The sequence below is a fragment of the Balaenoptera physalus genome (genome assembly GCF_965194825.1).
Source record: "Balaenoptera physalus genome assembly, chromosome: 15".
Taxonomy (NCBI): Eukaryota; Metazoa; Chordata; class Mammalia; order Artiodactyla; family Balaenopteridae; genus Balaenoptera; species Balaenoptera physalus.
In genome coordinates, this window is record NC_138894.1 from 65307302 (window position 1) to 65327246 (window position 19945).

The 19945-nt window shown below is 39.5% G+C and overlaps 1 protein-coding gene and 1 long non-coding RNA gene across 14 annotated transcripts in view; both read left to right on the forward strand.

Moving 5' to 3' along the window:
* The window catches only part of SLC8A1 (solute carrier family 8 member A1), a 409941-nt gene that overhangs the window by 241546 nt on the left and 148450 nt on the right, over positions 1-19945 (forward strand). The window lies entirely within an intron of this gene.
* LOC309644295 overlaps positions 1-19945 on the forward strand; it is an 82314-nt gene that overhangs the window by 5500 nt on the left and 56869 nt on the right. The gene's annotated exons all lie outside the window — the stretch shown is intronic.

The window sequence follows — 19945 nt, forward strand, 5'->3', positions numbered from 1 at the left end:
AAAATATGTGAAACACCCACAACAATTCCCTAATTTCGTTTTCCTTCTCCCTCCCATCCCATTGACCAAGAGATAAGCGCTCAGTGGGAAAGGTGAGCTTTCATTCACGAGTCTCCTCCTTGCAAGGGAAGGATCCAGGATCTTGTTAATACATCAGCAAAGCCCTTACTCTTTTGTTTTCTTGTCTTATATTCCAGTTAATAAGTGTAAATGTTTCAACATTTGATGGTGGTAGAAGAATCCTCTTTTTTTTTTTTTACTCAATTTTAGATAGTTTTGCCCACTTTTTTACCCTGCAAACCTAATGAACTGGGCTTCCCAAAGTTTGCTGATGAATGATGAATCCGATACACAAAACAAACTAAAAACAGGAAGGAAAGCCCTCAGCCTCTGCCCTTTGGTTGTACATCTTTTACTTCTAGAGGGCTTAATAAATAACTTGTACTGACAGGATGTTTTATCCTTAGTCATACCAGTTCAAGCCGTTGACTGATGAGCTAGCATGCTTTTAAACCATCCAAGTTAGTGAGAGAGAAGCAGATTACTAATTTCATTCACAACGCACTGGAGGGATATGGCCATACTTAATGATGCAGGAGATGGTAATCCATAGGCACCAACCTGCAGCTTAACCAATATCATTAGCCCAATGAGGAGACAGTGTGCAATGAACTGAGGAGACGGATGTGGTACAAAATGTACACAAATCTATGAATGGTCTGCGATATGGAGCTGGTAATTGACCAAGCTGAGTTCTCCTAACTCTTCCCTTGGGAAATTTTGTCCTAGAAAATGGTAGAAGATAAAATGGCAGGTTCCATTCTCCACAGCCTTCTAACTTTCTAGTGTCGAGAAGCAATGGGCAGACTTCTTTCCACTGGTCTCAGAGTAGTTCCTAATCTCCCTCCATGCTATTCAGGGTCTTTACCTCAAACCTAAAGATCACAAGGTGCAAAGGACATACTAAGTAGCCCCTTATTATCAGATTATTGTGAGCCCTGGGCTAGGAGTTTTAGGGTGATATGGTTGATGAGAAAAATGTGAACCTTGTTCTAGGTAGAGTTGGTCCTCAGGTACTAATAGACTGAGTAATAGTAATATTGGGTTCAGGCTGGAAAGCTGAAGAGTAGGTAGCCTGGAAATACAGCTCTTCTGCAGTTTTGAAAGAAAGAAATACCTGCGTGTGGTGGCCCAGAAGAGGCATCCTTATAGCAATTTTTTCAAATGCACACTTATTTCAAATGAAGTTGAAATAAGCTTCATGCACCAAATTCTAGAAACTTTTTGAATTCAGTCTTCTGGAGGAGCAAAAACCATAGGAATTCTAAATTCTTTATCCTCTCATTGTTAAAGTTTAGTGATGATATGATTTGATACAAGAATGACTCTTCTTGGGAAGCTAATTTGGGCTGTTTATGTTAAATGGGTTAAACCAAATAGATGGGAAGATTTGGCCTTGAAAATTTTTCAGAATGATTATTTCAGTGCATGCTGAGATCTTGGGTTTTTAGTAGATTTTTTTCTCTTTGCCTGGGACTTCCCTCAGTTAATAATTTAATGCTATAGAAATGCCATGCTCTCAAATCTTGTTTCCAGTGATATATGAGGGGAAGCACACTGTAAATAAAAATTAATCCTTTTTCAACATCTAAGTGGCAGCTGAGTGCCACAGGGAGAATGAGTTACTGCCTTTGGTCCTAAAGAACATCACATAAATCATTTAAAAATTGATTTTGTAGCTACCAAGTTGCAGGCTTTTGATAAGGGCCTCCCTTCATCCCATGTAATCTTCAGGTCATGAACCTACGGGAAATAAAGTGTTCTGCAAAAATAGTAGAACTTTTCAACCAGTTTTATTATCTGCCCACCTCTCTCCAACTTTTCAGTTACCTTCCATTAACCTTCGCTCAGAGAATTTTCTTTCTATGTCCATAGAAAAAAATTAATTTTCTTCCAAATCAAGGATAAGAGCACCGGGAAAGTCAGTTTTCTCCTGAAGACCTTACATCCACTGGGTGTTTTATTTCTAAGAAGCAGTGAGGATATCTATAAGGTAGTAAAATAAGGATTGGCCTTAATATCAGAAGACCTGAGTTTGAATCCTGGACCTCTGAATAGTTTTTAATCTTGGGCAAGATAGGATAAACCGGATTTTGCTGCAAAAACAGACAACTCCCAAAATGTCAGGGGCTTAAAACAACAAAGATTTCTTTGTTGTACATGTTGTACACCCAGCATCATTAGCAGAGGGCTCTGCTCTCCCTTGTCCTTACTTCAGGACACAAGATACTGGACGATCCTCCTTCTGGAAATCACTGTTTGTGGTGGCACAGGGAAAGGAAGGTGGCTTTTAAAGACTTCCACCCAAAAGCAACACATGCTTCTCTCACGTACATTTCATTAGCCAAAGCAAGTCACGCGGCCACATCAAACTTCAAGGAGAAGGTGAAGTGTAATCCTCCCCGAAGCCTAGAAGCACTGAAAGTATTAATGTTCTACCCCTTTAAGCCTCAGTTTTCTTAGCTACGAATTATATATATGGCTCTTCTCTGAGTGTTGTGATTAATGATCATTAATGAAATGTGTGTTCTATCTCTGTTAGATAATAACAACTAACACTAATTCAGCTGCTTATATGTGTCACTTACCATGCTAACAATGCCCTGTATTATTTTATTTTGTATTCACAACAACCTTATAACCTAGGCATTGTTATCGCCACCCTACAGATGAAACTGATGCTTAGAAAGGTTAAGGAACTTTCTCATGAATCAACCAGCAAATAGTAAAGCCGTGACTTAAATTATCCTTGTCAACCAACTCCCCAGCCTATGCTTTGAGCCTGTTCTGTAGGTTGTTCAAACTCCAGATCATTCGTTGAAGGGATATTCACATGGTAGAACCACTTTGGATTTGGCATTACCATATCATGAAGCCATTTCAATGCTTAAATATCTTACCTTCTTGGGAATTATAGGAGGGCCATTTGCTAAGAACAAGGTTACTGCATGATCCCTGGGTACCTCTTTCCCCACTTCATTCTGTGCTTCTAGATTCACCTCATCCCCACCTTAGTTGGTGAGCGAGGTGACAGGAAAACTAAATATGAACAAAATTTTAGCTGGCCTCTCTGGTCTCATATCATTTGTTTAGAGCAGTTTGGCCTAAAACTGCTATTTTGGCCTCTATGCCCACCAGTTCCAATCACAGCTGCATCACTACGGTGAAAGCTCCATGAGCAACCCATCTGCCATATTCACCATATTCCTGGCACAGTGTAGGGGCTCCGAAAATATTTCTTGAATGAACAAATGGATGCTATTATATTTTTCTTTAAAATAAGTCAGTTTTTCTATTTACAGCTTAAAATGGTTTATAAACCAGTTACACCAAAATGGTCTAGGACATAATAGAATTATACTCATTGGATATCAAAGTCAGATATTACTGGAATTCCCAATAGATCAAAGACCACCTTTACCAGGTAATCTCCATTCCACCACTGGCTTTGGTCATTATCAAGCCTCAAGAAAATCCTAACCAACTTCTCACTTGGAGAAGAATGCAAACCATTGGTTTAAAGGAGACAAAGTATTTATTTGTCCTTTCTTGCCGTGTGCCAAGAACTATAGTAGGTATTGGCAATATAGTAAGGAACAGAGCAGCCGCATTCCCTGTATTCATGGGGCTTACAATTTATTTGTGGAGAAAGCACTAAACAGACACTTCACAAAGGAATTTGAAACTGTAAACTTTGATAAGAGTCATAAAGGACTGTTCTCTTATCTATCCCAAAACTTCCCTTGGTATCAATGGTATCCCTTCCCCATCATCATTTTCTCTTCGTCTTAGGCAGGAAGACATGAGAGGAAAATGTTCGTACTTATTGAAAAACCCAGTGCAAAGACTGAGCTGAATTACTATGCAATGCTCACTCCCACATTTTCCTCTTTAAATAATTCATTCACATGAATTTATTCATGAACACAAATGAAGGCATAGTATCTTGTCATCCAGGATAGCATGGGATCTTCCTCAAATGGCTGATGTAAAAGCTGCCTCATATTCAGGGTCTACCAGACCTCCCATCCCAAACTAGCATTGCCTACATCTCTGAGAGCAGGAAATCAAGTCAACCAAGTGGGACCTTGGGATTCAAGTCACCCAAAACACTCTAAAACTTTTATCACATTTTGTTTGAGCACTTCAACCCCAGTAGAACCCCAGTGAAATACCAACAGATCAGTTTCTAATACATTCTGTTAGATTGGTGCCCCTGCGTAGTACCAAGGAGAAACCTTTTCAGCCAAAGGGGAAAATAACCAATAAATAGAATCTGAAGGGAGCTGAAAAATTATTGCCTCTGCAAGCACAAGCTGTTAGTGCACGTGCAGAATACTGATGGCTTGGGCTTCCCCTGTTTCCTAAAGAAGAGAGGCTCCACAGAGATTTTTGGGTAATTGATCTTGACACATGCAGTGAGCACATCCCAGACTGGCCTTCCAGTTAGTGTGATAGAACAGCCTGCCGTTCTACGGCAGAAGGTCCTCACAGTCAAGATTTCCCAAAGTACAGCAAGAGCCATTTTGACCTGTTTCTGTTGTAATCTTTATATACTCTACATATTTAGATGGTAAAGAAAAGTTTATAGGAGTCCTTCATCTCTCTTCCTTCCTGTCTCTTCAACAAACTGTATTCCCAGATGTGGCTACGTTAAGATATCCACCCCTGCCCCTTTTTATTTTCTGGGTGGAAACAAGATGAAAAGTTCTTGAAAAAACTTTGATTTCTGAAATGTTTGCCACACACTCTCAGGTTTGACTATGAGGGAGAGAAAACGGTATGACTCTCTTTCTTGCCTGAACAGATCCAGATGTGTAAAATGAGCCACTGTGTTTCAGAGATTGTGCTTACATGTGGGAAATATAAATTAAAAAAAAACACACAAAACTTCTTATCTCAGAAATGAAAAATAACATGGTAGACCATGTTACAATTGGGGTTAAAAGGATCCCAAAGTTATCATTTCAACATCTGCTTTACTGGAAGTGTGAATTCATATTACCTTACCTCTCGTGACTATTGGTATAATTGATATAAATTTGACTGTCCCTGAATTTATTCAGCCATCAACTTTGGCAAGAGAGAAGAATTCTAAAAGGAAGTTCATTTATTTTGGTCTTTACGGCTAATGCTTTTGTTTTTGATCAGCCTAGGTCTATCAAAGTAGGTTGGAAGCTCATGGGACAGAAGTGTTAAAAATTGATTTGGTGAGGTTGGTTAAGAAGCTGTTCTTTATCTTCAAAGTTGACACCATGGACTTGCCTTCCGCAGGCTGTAGACCTTTGAGTTGTTCATTCTGTAGCTGAGGTGGGTTTTCAGTGAGCTCTGTACATCTCTTACCTGATCCAACTTTATGGTTTGCCTTTGAGAAATAACTTTCAGAGTTAGATGAGCAGGTGGTGGGCATAATTCACATTTGTATACAAAGAAGAGTGAGAGAGAGAAAGAGAGAGAATCAAACCTTTGTTCACTTTCTTGAGCTAAGGAAATGAGTCATTGTTGACGTATAAATGGTTCCTTGGATTTCAGTAAAGTATTGAAATATAAGCTGTGAATACCCTGGTTTAAATTGGTCCATTGAGTTCTCTATCAGCTTTCTTAGGTATGAGACATGACACATTTTGGTGGGAAATATGGTTGGAAAAGGTCCTAAGTGCCATCCAATTGGGATTAATCTAGTGTAAGAGGGTCCCTTGGCAGCCACCAATCATCATGGAGGTATTGAATGCCTTGTGAAAAAATTAATAAAAGAAGATACATGGGCAAGAGGAAATTAGAGCTCATTTACTCTGTGTGCTAACCTACATGATTTGCCATATTTCGAGTAAAATGACTATTGGCCGTTTCTAAAAATTGAAATCTACCTAAATAAAATGAAGATACGATGATACTCAGTGACTGTCCAAACTCTAACAAAAGAGGATCACGAGAAGAAAAGGTACTCTTGTGGGTGTAAAGATTGAAAAAAAAAAAAAAAAAGGTGAAAAAGAAGTGGGAAGGAATTCTTCCAATACAATGGAAAGAAATGGCTATTCAAGCAAGGCATTATTTAGAGCAGGGGTTCCCAACCCCCGGGCCACGGACCAGTAGCGGTCCATGGCCTGTTAGGAACCGGGCTGCACAGGAGGAGGTGAGCAGCAGGGCCAGGGAGGGAAGCTTCATCTGTATTTATAGCCGCTCCCCATCACTTGCCTTACAGCCTGAGCTCCGCCTCCTGTCAGATCAGCGGCGGCATTAGATTCTCATAGGAGTGCAAACACCCTACTGTGAACTGTGCATGCAAGGGATCTAGGTTAGGTGCTCCTTATGAGAATCTAATGCCTGATGACCTGAGGTGGAGCCGAGGCCGTGATGCTAGCGCTGGGGAGCGGCTGCAAATACAGATTATCATTAGCAGAGAGGTTTGACTGCACGGAGACCATAATAAATCAGTTGCTTGCAGACTCATATCAAAACCCTGTCAGTAAGTGGCAAGTGAAAACAAGTCAGGGCTCCCACTGATTCTGCATTATGATGAGTTGTATAATTATTTCATTATATATTACAATGTAATAGTTGAAATAAAGTACACAATAAATGTAATGTGCTTGAATTATCCCAGAACCATCCACCCCAGTCCATGGAAAAATTGTCTTCCACGAAACCGGTCCCTGATGCCAAAAAGGTAGGGGACTGCTGATTTAAAGGGTAAGGCAATATTTAGAAGATAGGGGCTCTCCCTGTTAAGTGGATCTTAATGTTGAGGAAGGAGTGGGATGAGCTGTTGAAGACAGTGGAGATCTAAGTCTTAGGTCTTTTAACAGCCACATGTTTGTAATGGGAGGGCTCCTCATCCCCATCCTTGGAAGCATTCCAGTTTAGAATATCCACAAGAAATCTCATAGACGAGGTTTCCCTCATTAGCTGAAAAGGTAGATTAAATGACCTCTAGGGTCCATTTCAATGCTTAGCAACCCAGATACCTAATTTAGAGACTGCCTGTAGACTTTTTACAAAGTAATATTAGCACCTTACATCTGTTTCATTGGCTCCACACCTCTGAAAGGACGGCTCCTTGCAGTATTTCTCTCAATGTATAAGAATTTGTCCATAGAACTATGCCAAACTCTAAAGAAACTGGATTATAAAAGGATTAAAACTGTTTCCATTTCTTTTTCTTTCTGGTTCCATTATAGCCATTGGAGACATCGTTAGGAAATTTGATTTTCTATTGAAAAGATCAAAACCCTCAAAACATAGTTTGACCAAGTCCAGGAGCCCAAACAGGGTCTTGGGTGAAGAGGGACAAAGAGATGATGTGTAGGAAGACCGTATTTGGTGCAGAAGACCATTTTTCAAGTTTTAGAACCAGTGTGACCCTAAGAATCTAAGAAGGAAATACGGATGTTGGTTATTTTATTTATTTTGAGGTCTGAAGGCAATTGGCGTCCCATGCATTGAGAGGTCCTTTGCTCCTGCTATTTGTACGTCAGCTCTTTCTAACGGTGGCTAGAGCCCACCCCAAAGAACTGCTCAATTGCTGGGAACAAATTGCCGAACATTACCTCTGACGCTGGAGATGTCAGTCTGCAGGCAGTCAGGGAAGCTGGGGTTGTAATTTGAACAAAATGTCACTGTTTCGAGATTTTTTTTAAATGTGCTTTTTCTGTGGTGATAAATCACAGGCCTCTGCAGGGGATAATAACACAAAATGTTTGACAGCTTTTCTTACAATTGTCTGGCATTCTGTTTGTCTAATTATTGTCAGCATCACCCACATGGGGAAATTGTTGTTGAAGAAAGCTCGGCAGTGACTGTCAGAATGTGCACCTGCCATTCTCCTGCCATCCTCTGGACTCCTGTCACTGTGGTCACAGGTGGGGCATCGCCCATCTTTGCTGTGCCAAAGGCTTAGTTAAGCTTGGAGTCTTGTGTCCACGCAGAGATGTGGCTCTGCTCTCTGACCAGATAGGACAACAAAGCAGACAAAGTTGATGGAGAATTTCTGAAAGGTCATATAAAGAGCAAGGATAATTTAGTTCAGTTAGGTTCTTTGGCATACTGAGAGAAGTGCCGAGAGATCACTTGCCTTATGGGCATGGATTGGAAAATTATCTATTTGTGTAATCATTCTACTTTGAAAGGCAAGTTAATTAATTGCTTTAATTAACTCCAGTGAAGACTAGATTGTTACAGGGGGAGTGTTGGCATAATGTGCTTTGCCGCGATCTGATGTGCTCTTGAAAATAGTGGCTATCTCTATAATCAGTTTCCTTTCTCTGAGACCTCACTGGTGATGTTCCTGCCATAATTAGGCTGCCTGTGAGGAGGGTCAAAAAAAAGAAGAAAAGGTCACAGAAAGGGTAGTGAAAAGGTCACAGAAAGGGTAGTAAAAAGCTCGTTTTCACAATTGTCATTGCTTTTTTTTTTAATATATATATATATTTTTTAATTAATTAATTAATTAATTAATTTTTGACTGTGTTGGGTCTTCGTTTCTGTGCGAGGGCTTTCTCTAGCTGTGGCAAGCGGGGGCCCACTCTTCATCGCGATGTGCGGGCCTCTCTTGTTGTGGAGCACAGGCTCCAGACGCGCAGGCTCAGTAATTGTGGCTCACGGGCCTAGTCGCTCCGCAGCATGTGAGATCTTCCCAGACCAGGGCTCGAACCCGTGTCCCCTGCATTAGCAGGCAGATTCCCAACCACTGTGCCACCAGGGAAGCCCTGTCATTGCTTTTTTACAGGAGTTTCATTATCTTTCTTAGGTTTCCCCTGATTTGGGCCAATCTGATTCTCCATCAGTAGCTGATAGCAAGTGAATACAGTGAGTCAAATGTCATCATCTGTTTAGGAGCTGTGTGTTGAGAACTTGTTTAAGAGATACTCCCCGATGGTATATCTAAAAAGGTTTTCTGAAATACGTGGAAGCTTGCTGGTGTGTTAAGAAGCCTCCAAAGTACACTGGAGTTCGTTTAAAATGAGCTAATGACATCTGCAAATAATTTTCCCCATGCTTTTGGCTAAAACATAGCTAAAAAGATTATAGAAAACTATAAGATGTAGGCTGAGAATTATGAATATATACATGTATTTATATACATACATACGTAATATACATACACATGTATAGTTTATATATATAGCAAACTGTAAGATTCAGGCTGTGAATTATGAGTATATACATGTATTTGTATATATACCTATCTAATATATCCACATATACAGTGTATGTATATTATATATATATAATTTTTTTTTCTGAACTCAACTCCATATTTTGGCAGGTGGAGCTGCAGAGGTTCTGGACTTGGGATGGGCTCATCTCTGTCCTCAGTTGCAGAAGCATTCCCTCCCCACCTCCCTAACACCATTACCCGCCCCCCCCCCGCCTGTGCCAGCTGCAGAGAGGGAAAGGTGCCAGAGGGTGGTGTAACAAGCAGGCGGCAGGTTGGAGGGATAGACCCAGCATGCCAAACCCTGTGGGTGTAGGAAGTGCCTTTGACCTCCTGTCTCCAGTAGGCCTAGGGAGTGCTCTGGGGAAACATCCTGGGAAAGCCCAGCTCAGAACTGAGGCTAGGCCTTTGGGCTTCTCTGCAGATGTTTTGCTTTTCCCTGACTGCCTGGCCTCAGCATCCAAAAGTGTTGAATAATGTCAAAAACAAAACAAACAAACAAAAAGCTACCAAGCCCATTTATAAAGCAAACATGTGCTCCAGAGGGAACATATAATTTAATAGAGAGGATTGAAGAATACTAAATATATCCAACAGAACACTTTAGATGGTAAAGGCAATCACTTCCATTATGAAGCATTTGAAAAATAGGATTGTCTTTTACATTCATTTTGGCATTTTTATAATATAAATATATACACATATTTAGGGCTATGTCATAACTAATATACATTCTCAGATTCATGAAAGTGTATCTTGGCCAATGAGCCTTGGTTTTCAAATGTATTAGGGTAACCCCATTAGAGTCCAAGCAGCCATCCCCAAAAGTGATTTTATATTCCTTTATCTCTCCTGTCTTCTTCCATAGAATTTTGAAGTGTCCTTAAGACTGTTATGACCAGACACTTATTAGGAGGAGGAGGAATCAATATACTTGGATGTTCATGTTAGGAATCAATATACTTGGATGTTCATGTTAGGAATCAAAAATGTTGTGTATCTTGTGGTTTTAGAAGTCTCTCACAAGGCCACAAGGTAGCTTTTCATACAGATATTGCCATGTAGATTCCCCATCCTGTGGCTTCTGTTGGATTTCAAAGTTGCAGTGTAGCGCCAGGAATAGTTCCCAAGGCCAGTCAGCCCTGCTTTTCCAGTTTGCAAACCGGGATGACTGTACCATGGCCCTAATTTCAGTTCTGATCCATGGACACAAGGGCGGTGCCAGTGAGGGCACCAAATGTCAATAGAATTATTGCCTCTGTTTTTTTTAGCAGCAGGCTCTCAGACTCAGAGTAATCATGTTTCCTCTGCTAATTGAAGGGAAGAGTATGGCGTAGACATGTTTTGGTAGTGCAGTGATATTTCACTCCTAACATATACTGTCAACCAAATTATAGGAGACATACATCCTCAAACTATTTTCATTCTTCTTTTATTTCTGCACATATTTTCCAACAGAATCATGGAACTTTAAAGCTGAAAGCTCTCACTTTAGAAATGAGAAAACCAAACCCCAGAGAGGTAAAGCAATAGACCCAGTATTTCCTACTTGGAAAAGGAGGACCCTAAGGGCTGAGGTTCTCTGACACTCAGACCAGAACACTATCCCCTACACCACGTCAGCCTCCTTTTGTAGTGGAAGATCCTCTCTATACAAAATAGCTTAGAGAAATATTTTACATTTTACCTTTGAATGCACATGGCAAGAGATAGGCCAATAGCAGGGAGGCATCATGAGCTTCTAGGACCTCCCAGAAGCTGAGGATCTGGACCCCTGCCATGGGCTGCATCTCCAGCTGGTTTTCTGCCCACTCACAGCCTGCGAGGGTGCAGATGGTGAGGATATCATCGTTTCCACCATGGAAGGGGGGGAGAGAAGAGACCCTGTTCCATTACAGTTTATTTCGAATTCCATGTTGTTTGTCGTGTTCAAATTCTCTCACATTTGCAGATGTCAGCCAACAACTAGGAGGAAAGAATTCTTGTTTCAAGTGCAGCCATAGAGAGATGGCATAAAAAAAAAAAAAAAAGATCTGTCATTTATCGAGAGGGAGGGAAGGAAGGAAAGAGGAGAAAAAAAACAAAGGAGGAGGGAAATCTAGGAAGAAATACAAGTTGGAAGGAGACAAAATGGAAGAATCAATGACAGGGCTCAATCGCCTACTGTTCTTATAATTAAATGGTGCCTTGCACATCAGTCCAAATGTTCACTCTTTGATATAATTGTCTCCTCATTAACATATGCAAATTTACAATCGCACAATATGAGCTCTCAAGTGGAGATGTCAATATTACCATAATGAGCCTGTCAATCTTGTGAAAATGAACAGAAACAAATATGCTGACAGACGTTCACAGTCTCCTGAGAATTTGGGGGATCTGATAAATTTACCTACTCTAGGGACCAACTAGACCGTATTAGGATGGCATTACCTTGAAGCATGTCTCCTGTAGGTTAAAGCTCACAATTTTCTGGGGGTGAAATTTAAAAAAAACAAACAAATTTTTAACCCATTTCTATAAAGAAAATGATATTTTTGAGAGTTCAAGACAGTAACTCTAGGGTGCATTTAGTTTCATGTTTTCTGGCGACCTTTCTGAAGAGGCTGCTTGATGCAGCATAACAACAGCCTGCAAAAAAAAAACCAAACAAAAAACGCATGTTTAACAACTCAAGTTAGGAGCAGTTTGATAGAAAAAAAAAGTTATTAATTCAATATGCCAACTCTGAACACTGACTCTGGGCTGCCTTCTTACAAAGTGGTGTTCGCTTTAACCCTTACAGTGTAAAGAAATGACTTAAGACCCCAATCTTGTTTCTATTTTTAATCTGTTGATGACTTAGCAGTTGGAAAAATTTTTTTCTTTTAATGTGTAACTACCAATGCTAACATTTGCCTTCTGATTGAGCGGAAACTTTCCAATGTAATAAGGGCTGGTTTGCAGTCTTACTTTATCTCGCTTCAAAACAAGCAACTTCTATGATGACAGGTTTGAAGAGACACAGTGAAAAAGACATTTGCTTTTTAAAAAAATCTTGCCAACAAACTTATAGCTGTAGAAAGAACTGTTTTTATATCTTGGTTTTGTCAAACTTACCCATGCTCGTCTCAGACTCTGTAAAAGAATAAATTGCAAAGTTCAACAACTGAAACCAGATTCACATTCATAAACTATAAATTCTCTTTGTATGAATAAAGTCATATAGACACATGATAGAAAATTTGGACATGAAAAAAGACGGAAAAAAATAATAGTCCATAATTTTCACATCCATTATTATTGGCCATTAACTATTTACTTATTTATTGTTTGCTAAAGAGTTTTACAGATCTGTAATCATACTGTATATTTATTTAGTGGTGCAAAAACACAAAATTTTCCTCACTAAAACTTATAATGAGAGCATTTTTCTATACCATGCACTATAAACATTTTGAGGGATGGATTACGTGTAACTATACTGCATTTATCTATAATACCCTGTATGTGCTGATTGAATGAAGCTAATGAAGGGGAAATAATTGCATTTGGACATACGGTTGGATTAGATATTCTTCTAAAAGGGTAAAGAGATGTAAGTCATATGAGGCCTCCTGTGTGGGTATTTCATCATTAAATGGTGACCCCCGTCATGCAGACTCGGTTGCTTACTCTCTTGGTGAACTTCCAGGCATTCCCTCCTGCCTGGGAAGCACGAAATAAAGAGGTTGAATGTCTGAATGAAAAGATCCCAAGTCTGCCTCCTCACACAGCTTATCAAAGTTCAAGGGGTAAAGTATTAAGGGAATCATGACACAATGCACAGGGCTTCCAAGCTTTATTTCCAAGTGATTTACTACAGTTTGACCTGGGTCAGCTAGGTTCATCCCTCAGGGACTCTGATGGCCCTCTTTGGAAGAAAGACTCTTCGATTCTTGTTTTTCTCCCTCTCTGCCTGCCACCTCTTCCTGCTCTTCTGAAAAGAAGCGTGCCACAGAACAATGAAGAGGTTTTCCACATTAGCCTTATTGCCAGCCAGCCGCTTCTCTTTGTTTTAGTCTGTTTACACAGTCTCCTTGGCAACATGAGGTAGCTGTGGACATTTTTTGTATCTCTGACTAGCAGGTTTGGTTTTCCCTTTGTCTGAAGCTTATCCACCTAACACACTGAGTTATTTTTCTACTGAGGGTTTTTTTTTTTTTAATTTTAAAAAGGGAATCATTTTCACACCCTAGTATCTTAGAAATATCCCATTCAGATATCCAATATTTTAAGAGGTTCTTTTTAAAAAACCTTCAAATTGAATACTGAATAAAACCATTTCTTGCTAATATTTAACTCTTCCTAGTAATTTCAGTAGGTTCTGTAGATCTGTACACACTCTCCTGCCCGATGCCTTCTTGTGATGATGGCTTAAGGGGCCAGGGACCATGAAGCAGAGAAGACTAAAAAGCCTGAGTGAGCATCAAACTTTTAATCCCTTAGTTCTGTGATCCAAGTAGTGGAACTACTTACTAAACAGGGATAGGCACTTTTTTTGCATACAGATACACTTAAGTATACTTAAGTTATACTATATTGTGCTGAAGTACTCTGGGAAAACATCCCATTTGTCTTTCCCCAAACCCCAAGTTAAATGTGAGGCTTGAAGAGACTTAAACCATATTGGTACTCTTGGCTAGGAGAAAGTTTCTTTAGTAGCAGACCACTGCAGTGATGAACCAATCATACCCCATAAGTACATCCAATGAAAAGATTAAAATTAATTAGACCATTCGTTCTTAACCAGAGGTGTGCATCAGAATTATCTGGAGGGCTTTCTCCAAACACACAAGTCCCACTCTGGACTTAGATTCTCCTGTCATGGGACCAGGGCATGTGTATATTGAAAATTTGTCTAGGTCATTTTTGTTGCCAAGTGCCAATTAATAATCATTGATTTTGATGGCACTGGCAATGTTGAGCACCTATTATTTGCCAAAGCCTTGGATTGTTTTCTCTGGTTAGTATTTATAATCTCTTTGTAATGCATATACTATTCCCATTTTCTTGATTAAGAAACTGAACCTCAAAGAATTGTCTAATGTCACATAGTGATAAAGCAAAAATTTTAACTCAGCCTAATTCCAAAATCCCAGTCTCCTTACACATTTTTAAATTTCTTCCCCTTAAATAATAAAGTAATACTTAAGAAACAGTTCACTGTATTTCCAGGCAATTTTTATTCTGTTGACATTTTTAATGTCTATCACAATATGCCTTTAACAAGTTTAGTTAAGTAATTGTTTTGTAGGTTGTTAAGTCAGGGTATAGAACAATGGCTTAGTATGAATTACTTAAAACATATCTCACACACACACACATACACACACACAAAGATTTTGAGAATAGATAACTAGATCAGTAGATTTGGATGTTTATTTCTTAATATAGCCTCCACACCTTTCTTTGAAACAACTATTGCTACTTATCAAAATACATTTTTTTCAACCAGAATCTACTAATTGAACATCAGTGAGTCATTGCCAGTGAAGTCTCCACCCTTCCTTGTCTTCAGCAGGTCTGGGTAGGTAATCAGACCAGGAAGCATTTTGAGCCACGTAATACATTATAGTTTGTCAATACTCTTACTATTTAAATAGTCCTTTGGCAATTGTTATTACCTACAACGTGAGGAACACATTGCCAGTATTCAGAACAATGGTAATATTCACACTGACTTTAAGTCAAAAAAAAAATTTTTAAGCCAGGTTTTAAAAAGCTTGAATATTTTTGGAGGAATCATCTAGAATAGTGCCTCTCAATAGGGTAGGAATAGAGGGAAGAGAAACACTTACTCACTCTCTCATCACCTTGTTGGAGACTATGGCGGGGTAAGGCCCAGGCCTCCACCCATTTGAGAAACACAAAGGGTTATGAAAATATTACAGAACATGGTGAATTATGCAAATTAGTAGACTGAATTTTGAAAACCACTGATGTAATGGGACATATTGCTTTATTTTTTAGCATTTATCCCAAGTAAAGCTACCCCGAATTTTTACAACCAGTGTTCTACTTATTTCAAAAGGTTTTGAGAATCTACTCTCAAAATGAACGGACATTTATTAGATCAATAAGCTTATTTTCCACTTGATAGATTATCATAATAGAGGCATTTCTAATGAGCTAATGGCAGCTCTGAGAGGTTCAATAGCAAATTAATTGCCCTGCTTATGTTTTTAGCATGGGAGAGCAGCTCTAGCTTCGTCTCCTTCAACAGTCATTTTTAAAAATTCATCTGCTTATAACATCATGAAGAAAACTTGAAGGAGCCCTAATTCCATCTCCAGAGCAATGGAGTTTTGTGGAAGCTGTTATTCATCTTTGTTCGCTTCCTAGAAGGTGTCCCAGCAGGACACAGAACCCAAGGACACAATCCTGCAGCAGTTGACAGGATGATCACATCTTCAGCTCTGCTAGTCAACCTGTTCTCCCTGAAAGGTGCTAAAAACAAAATCCCTTTTCCCCCTGGTGATGTGGAATCAAAGTAAAAGATATCATTGGGTGTAGATTTTTTGTTTGTTTTGAAGCTGCTTATGACCAAAATGTTACTTTATAATGAATAGACTAGTAACACAACCCCTTCAAAAGCAGAAATGGCCTAAGCTTCTAAAGATTAGAACTAGTTCTCTCTAGATAGCCAGTAGTCCCATGTTCCATCTTCTTCCTGGCTGCCATCAGCTTAATTTGGTTACAAACACCAATCCCTTTATGCCCAGACTAAACATCAAAGGAGATTTATTAAACCTAGAAAAAAACTGACATATTTTATTATTATCCCCAATAAGACCTCAGTAGGGAAACCCTAAAATAAATTTCAAATGACCATGGACAAATGCACCCTATAGTTGGTACTTTATTTTTAATCTACAATCTGGAACATTCAGTTCTCTTAATATGCCTTAATGTCCCCCAAAACTGAAATTTTTGTTTATTTATCCCCTGGAATGTGATTTTTCTAAAAAAAAATCTATAAATGTTTCTGGTATAATAGCTAAGATTTTTTAAAAATCAAGCAGTCTGTTTTAACGGACTCAGAATTACTACCTTCCATCAAGTTTGAGGTCAGAGAACACATGCTTATTAAAATATTGTTGCAAAATTGTATTGAGAATTGAGCATAGCTGACATAAGGTTATTTTTGCTTCTAAATCTATTACAGGTGATAGTGGAAATAGCACTGACATGGAGTCAGAGAACCCACATTCTAATCACGGTTCTACCGTTAATTTGCTATAAGACCTTGAGCAAGTCACTCAACTTCTCTGCATTTTGGTTGAATTCTTGACCTCACCTTTAAATGAGGGCTGGAGGAGATTATCCCTAAAGTCCATTTCTCTTAGAAAATCCAATTATTTATGCATTTTTATTAGAATCCTAGGTGTAAATTTGCATTTTCTACTAACATATTAACAAAATTTTTAAGCAGAGCTATAAACTGGAGTGATCAAAATGTTTACCATTTGAATGCAGGCCAGTGCAGCTAATGTGACATATATGCTCTGAGCCTTTTTCCCCTCATTTTTGTAGCATGTGTTTTAAAGTTGCTTTGGTCAGGCTCCTTCCATAGTCTGAGATTAAGCATTTTCAATCACTGGGCAAGTGAAGTGAAACTAGGCTTCTCTGGATTTGTTCTAATCTGGAGTCTGACTGGTTAGGACCACAGTGGGCCTCAGCTCAGCAGTGTTCCCTTCCTGTACCTGCCATGCTCTCTGGGGACAGTGGGCCTCTCCATTCCAGGCTGCAGAACGCCAATGCCCCATGCCTGGAAATTGACCAAGGCTCAAAGCTTTAACGTAGTTAATAGTTGATTCTAAGTTACCAACTCCCACGTCTGCCCAGGAAGACGGCCAACTTCTTCTCTAGCACTAGTCTATAGAAAGTATGTTTGGCCTTTCCACTCCAGCGTGTTTTCACACTAAAATAACTATTTTCCACCATTCAGGTATTACATTTCAGGAAATGTAGGAAAAATGGAAGAATCTGAGGCAATATGGAAAAATGCTCATTTTGTTTGTTTGTTTGTTTTAAACAGCAAAACTGTTAGGTAGAAGCTTTGCCAGGCACTGGGAACTAGACTGTGTTTGCACAGCCCTAGAAGCAGCAACTTTTTTTTTTTTTTTATAAAAGGTCTATTTGGAGGACAGTGTTGAAACATAACAGACTCAACTGGCAGATCTTAAAGGTGGGATGTGCAGAGGGGTGGACTCTTGAGCCAATTGACCAGTCCAATGTCTGGGCTATGCTGCTGTTATATGAGGTTCTGCTGAGTGAAACTCAAGGAACAACTGCAGTGAACAAGTCTGTCTTGGGGACTGGCTGGAAGCATTTATAACGAACCATACTGAGTAAAGTCCAAGCGGAAAAACTGTTGCCCTATTTGACTCTGGCCAAAATTTGCATGATTACAGGGTAAACCCAATACAAGCAGGCATTCTTAGGTGGAGTCAGGACCACAGTCTGCATATTTCAAGTTTCCCCTCTTCAGAATATGTTTCTAAAGCTAGGTCTGGATGGATGTATGTCATGTGCTTGTAATGTGGGTGTGACCACGCATAACCAATGAGTGCAACTATCAAGTCTCTATCTGGAGAATGTGTTTGTTTTTTTGTTTGTTTGTTTTGTTTTGTTTTGTTTTCATTTGAACTTGTGTGTGGCTTAAAAAGTAAGTCATTGCCAAACCAAGAAAAGAAGCACTTAAGATCTGCAAAAACTCTTAAAAGAGGTTGATTGAATAGTTATTTTATAAACTAGTCTAAGATAGGTCATATACCATAATGATTAAAATTATAGGCTGCTGAGACAGACCTAGAGATCCCAGCTGAGCAACTTACTAATTGTATAACCTTGGACAAGTTACTTGACCTCTGTAAACATCAATTTCCTCATCCATAAAATCGATTTTGTGGAATAAAATAAGGTAATATATATAAAGCATTCATAATATATAATTTTATATATATAATTATATTACATATTATATAATAATATATGATATCATTGTAGCTTAGAAACTGGACATAATGTCTAATTGGGGATATTTGGCATGATTTTAAAACCTTTTGTTTGCATTTATCACAGTATACATCTCAAGATAGCAGCAAATAGTGCAGGGAAGGAGTGATTTTTTTTTTTTTTTTAAAGAGTCAGCTTTATAAGTAAGATGAAACCAAATAAAAACATTAATGCAGTTACAGGACTGGTTTGGTTTGGTTTCTTCTGTTAAATTAGGTGGTTCAAGTAGGTTCTGTACATGAATGGTTCTTTTTCAGGCAGAAGCAAACAGGTACATAGAGCATAAAATCAGAGTGCGCAAAATTCTTACCTTGTCAGCTTCCATGCTTGCTGAATTGTCCTCCCACACTCTGTCCTCAGAAAATTCTATTAATCTACTCTAGATTTGCACATTGTTCTTCCAGGTGGACATTGGACCTTTTATTGTAAACACTGTCACAAGGAGAAAATGTTTCGAACATATTTCTTAGTTTACAGACACTTAATGTAACTACCTAATATGTGTTGGGAGTTGGAAAGGGGTATCAGAAGGATCAGGTGTAGACCCGCCCAATAGAGAGAAGGGTGTCCTATCAGGGAGAGAGATCTGTACACAGAACAGCACAAAGGGTAGAATTCTGACCCTCTTCTATGTGTCATTTCCATAAGACTGTGTCAGTCTGAGTGGGAGTGACTCTCAATTTCTACCGAATTCCTCTTTTGATTTTGTCACGGCCGTAACATATGGTGTGTATCATACTCCATTTCCGCTCGCTCGATTATATTGGTTGCCTTTTTTTTTTTTTTAATTAATTAATTTATTTATTTTTGGCTGTGTTGGGTCTTTGTTTCTGTGCGAGGGCTTTCTCTAGTTGCGGCGAGCGGGGACCACTCTTCATCGCGGTGCGCGGGCCTCCCACCATCGCGGCCTCTCTTGTTGCGGAGCACAGGCTCCAGACGCGCGGGCTCAGTAGTTGTGGCTCACGGGCCTAGTCGCTCCGCGGCATGTGGGATCTTCCCCGACCAGGGCTCGAACCCATGTCCCCTGCATTGGCAGGCAGATTCTCAACCACTGCGCCACCAGGGAAGCCCCTGGTTGCCTATGTTTAACATGGCCATTTATGGAACTCTTTCAAGAGCCAGGAAGCTACCTTTGAAGTACATTGTCAAATGGTCTTGGATTTACTAGATCCCTTATCGCTTGGCAAATATATACAGCAGACGTTTTCCAGAGGATGATTACAGGGAGTCTTATCCTCCAGACATTCCTTCCCTTTGTTAAGCAAACCCACAGGCTTTGCTGGGACTCCAGCAACTCTTTCCTTGGTGGCGAGAAACCTCTGGATTCAGGAGTGACCCCCTGCAGCTGCTGTACAGTGTAACCGATCCTTTACTGATTTGTGACTGGCTGCCTGGGGTGGCACTGCCCAGAAAGCAAAAGCCCAGCTGAAAATTGAGGTAGAATCTGTTCATTTAAAAATACCCAGCAGTAGGAAAAGACCTCAGTCATTCATAGGAAGACTGAAATTGACTAGTACTTTGTGTCAGTTTTTTGGGTGGGGTTTTTTTTTTTTTTTTTTTTTTGGTTTTTCATATCATGCACAACACTTGCCTACTCAGCTCCAAAAACAACATTCTCTCACAGCAATTGCCAGAGAAAAACATGAGGTGGAAAAATCAGAGTAACGTCTTCCCTTAGGGCGAGATTATACA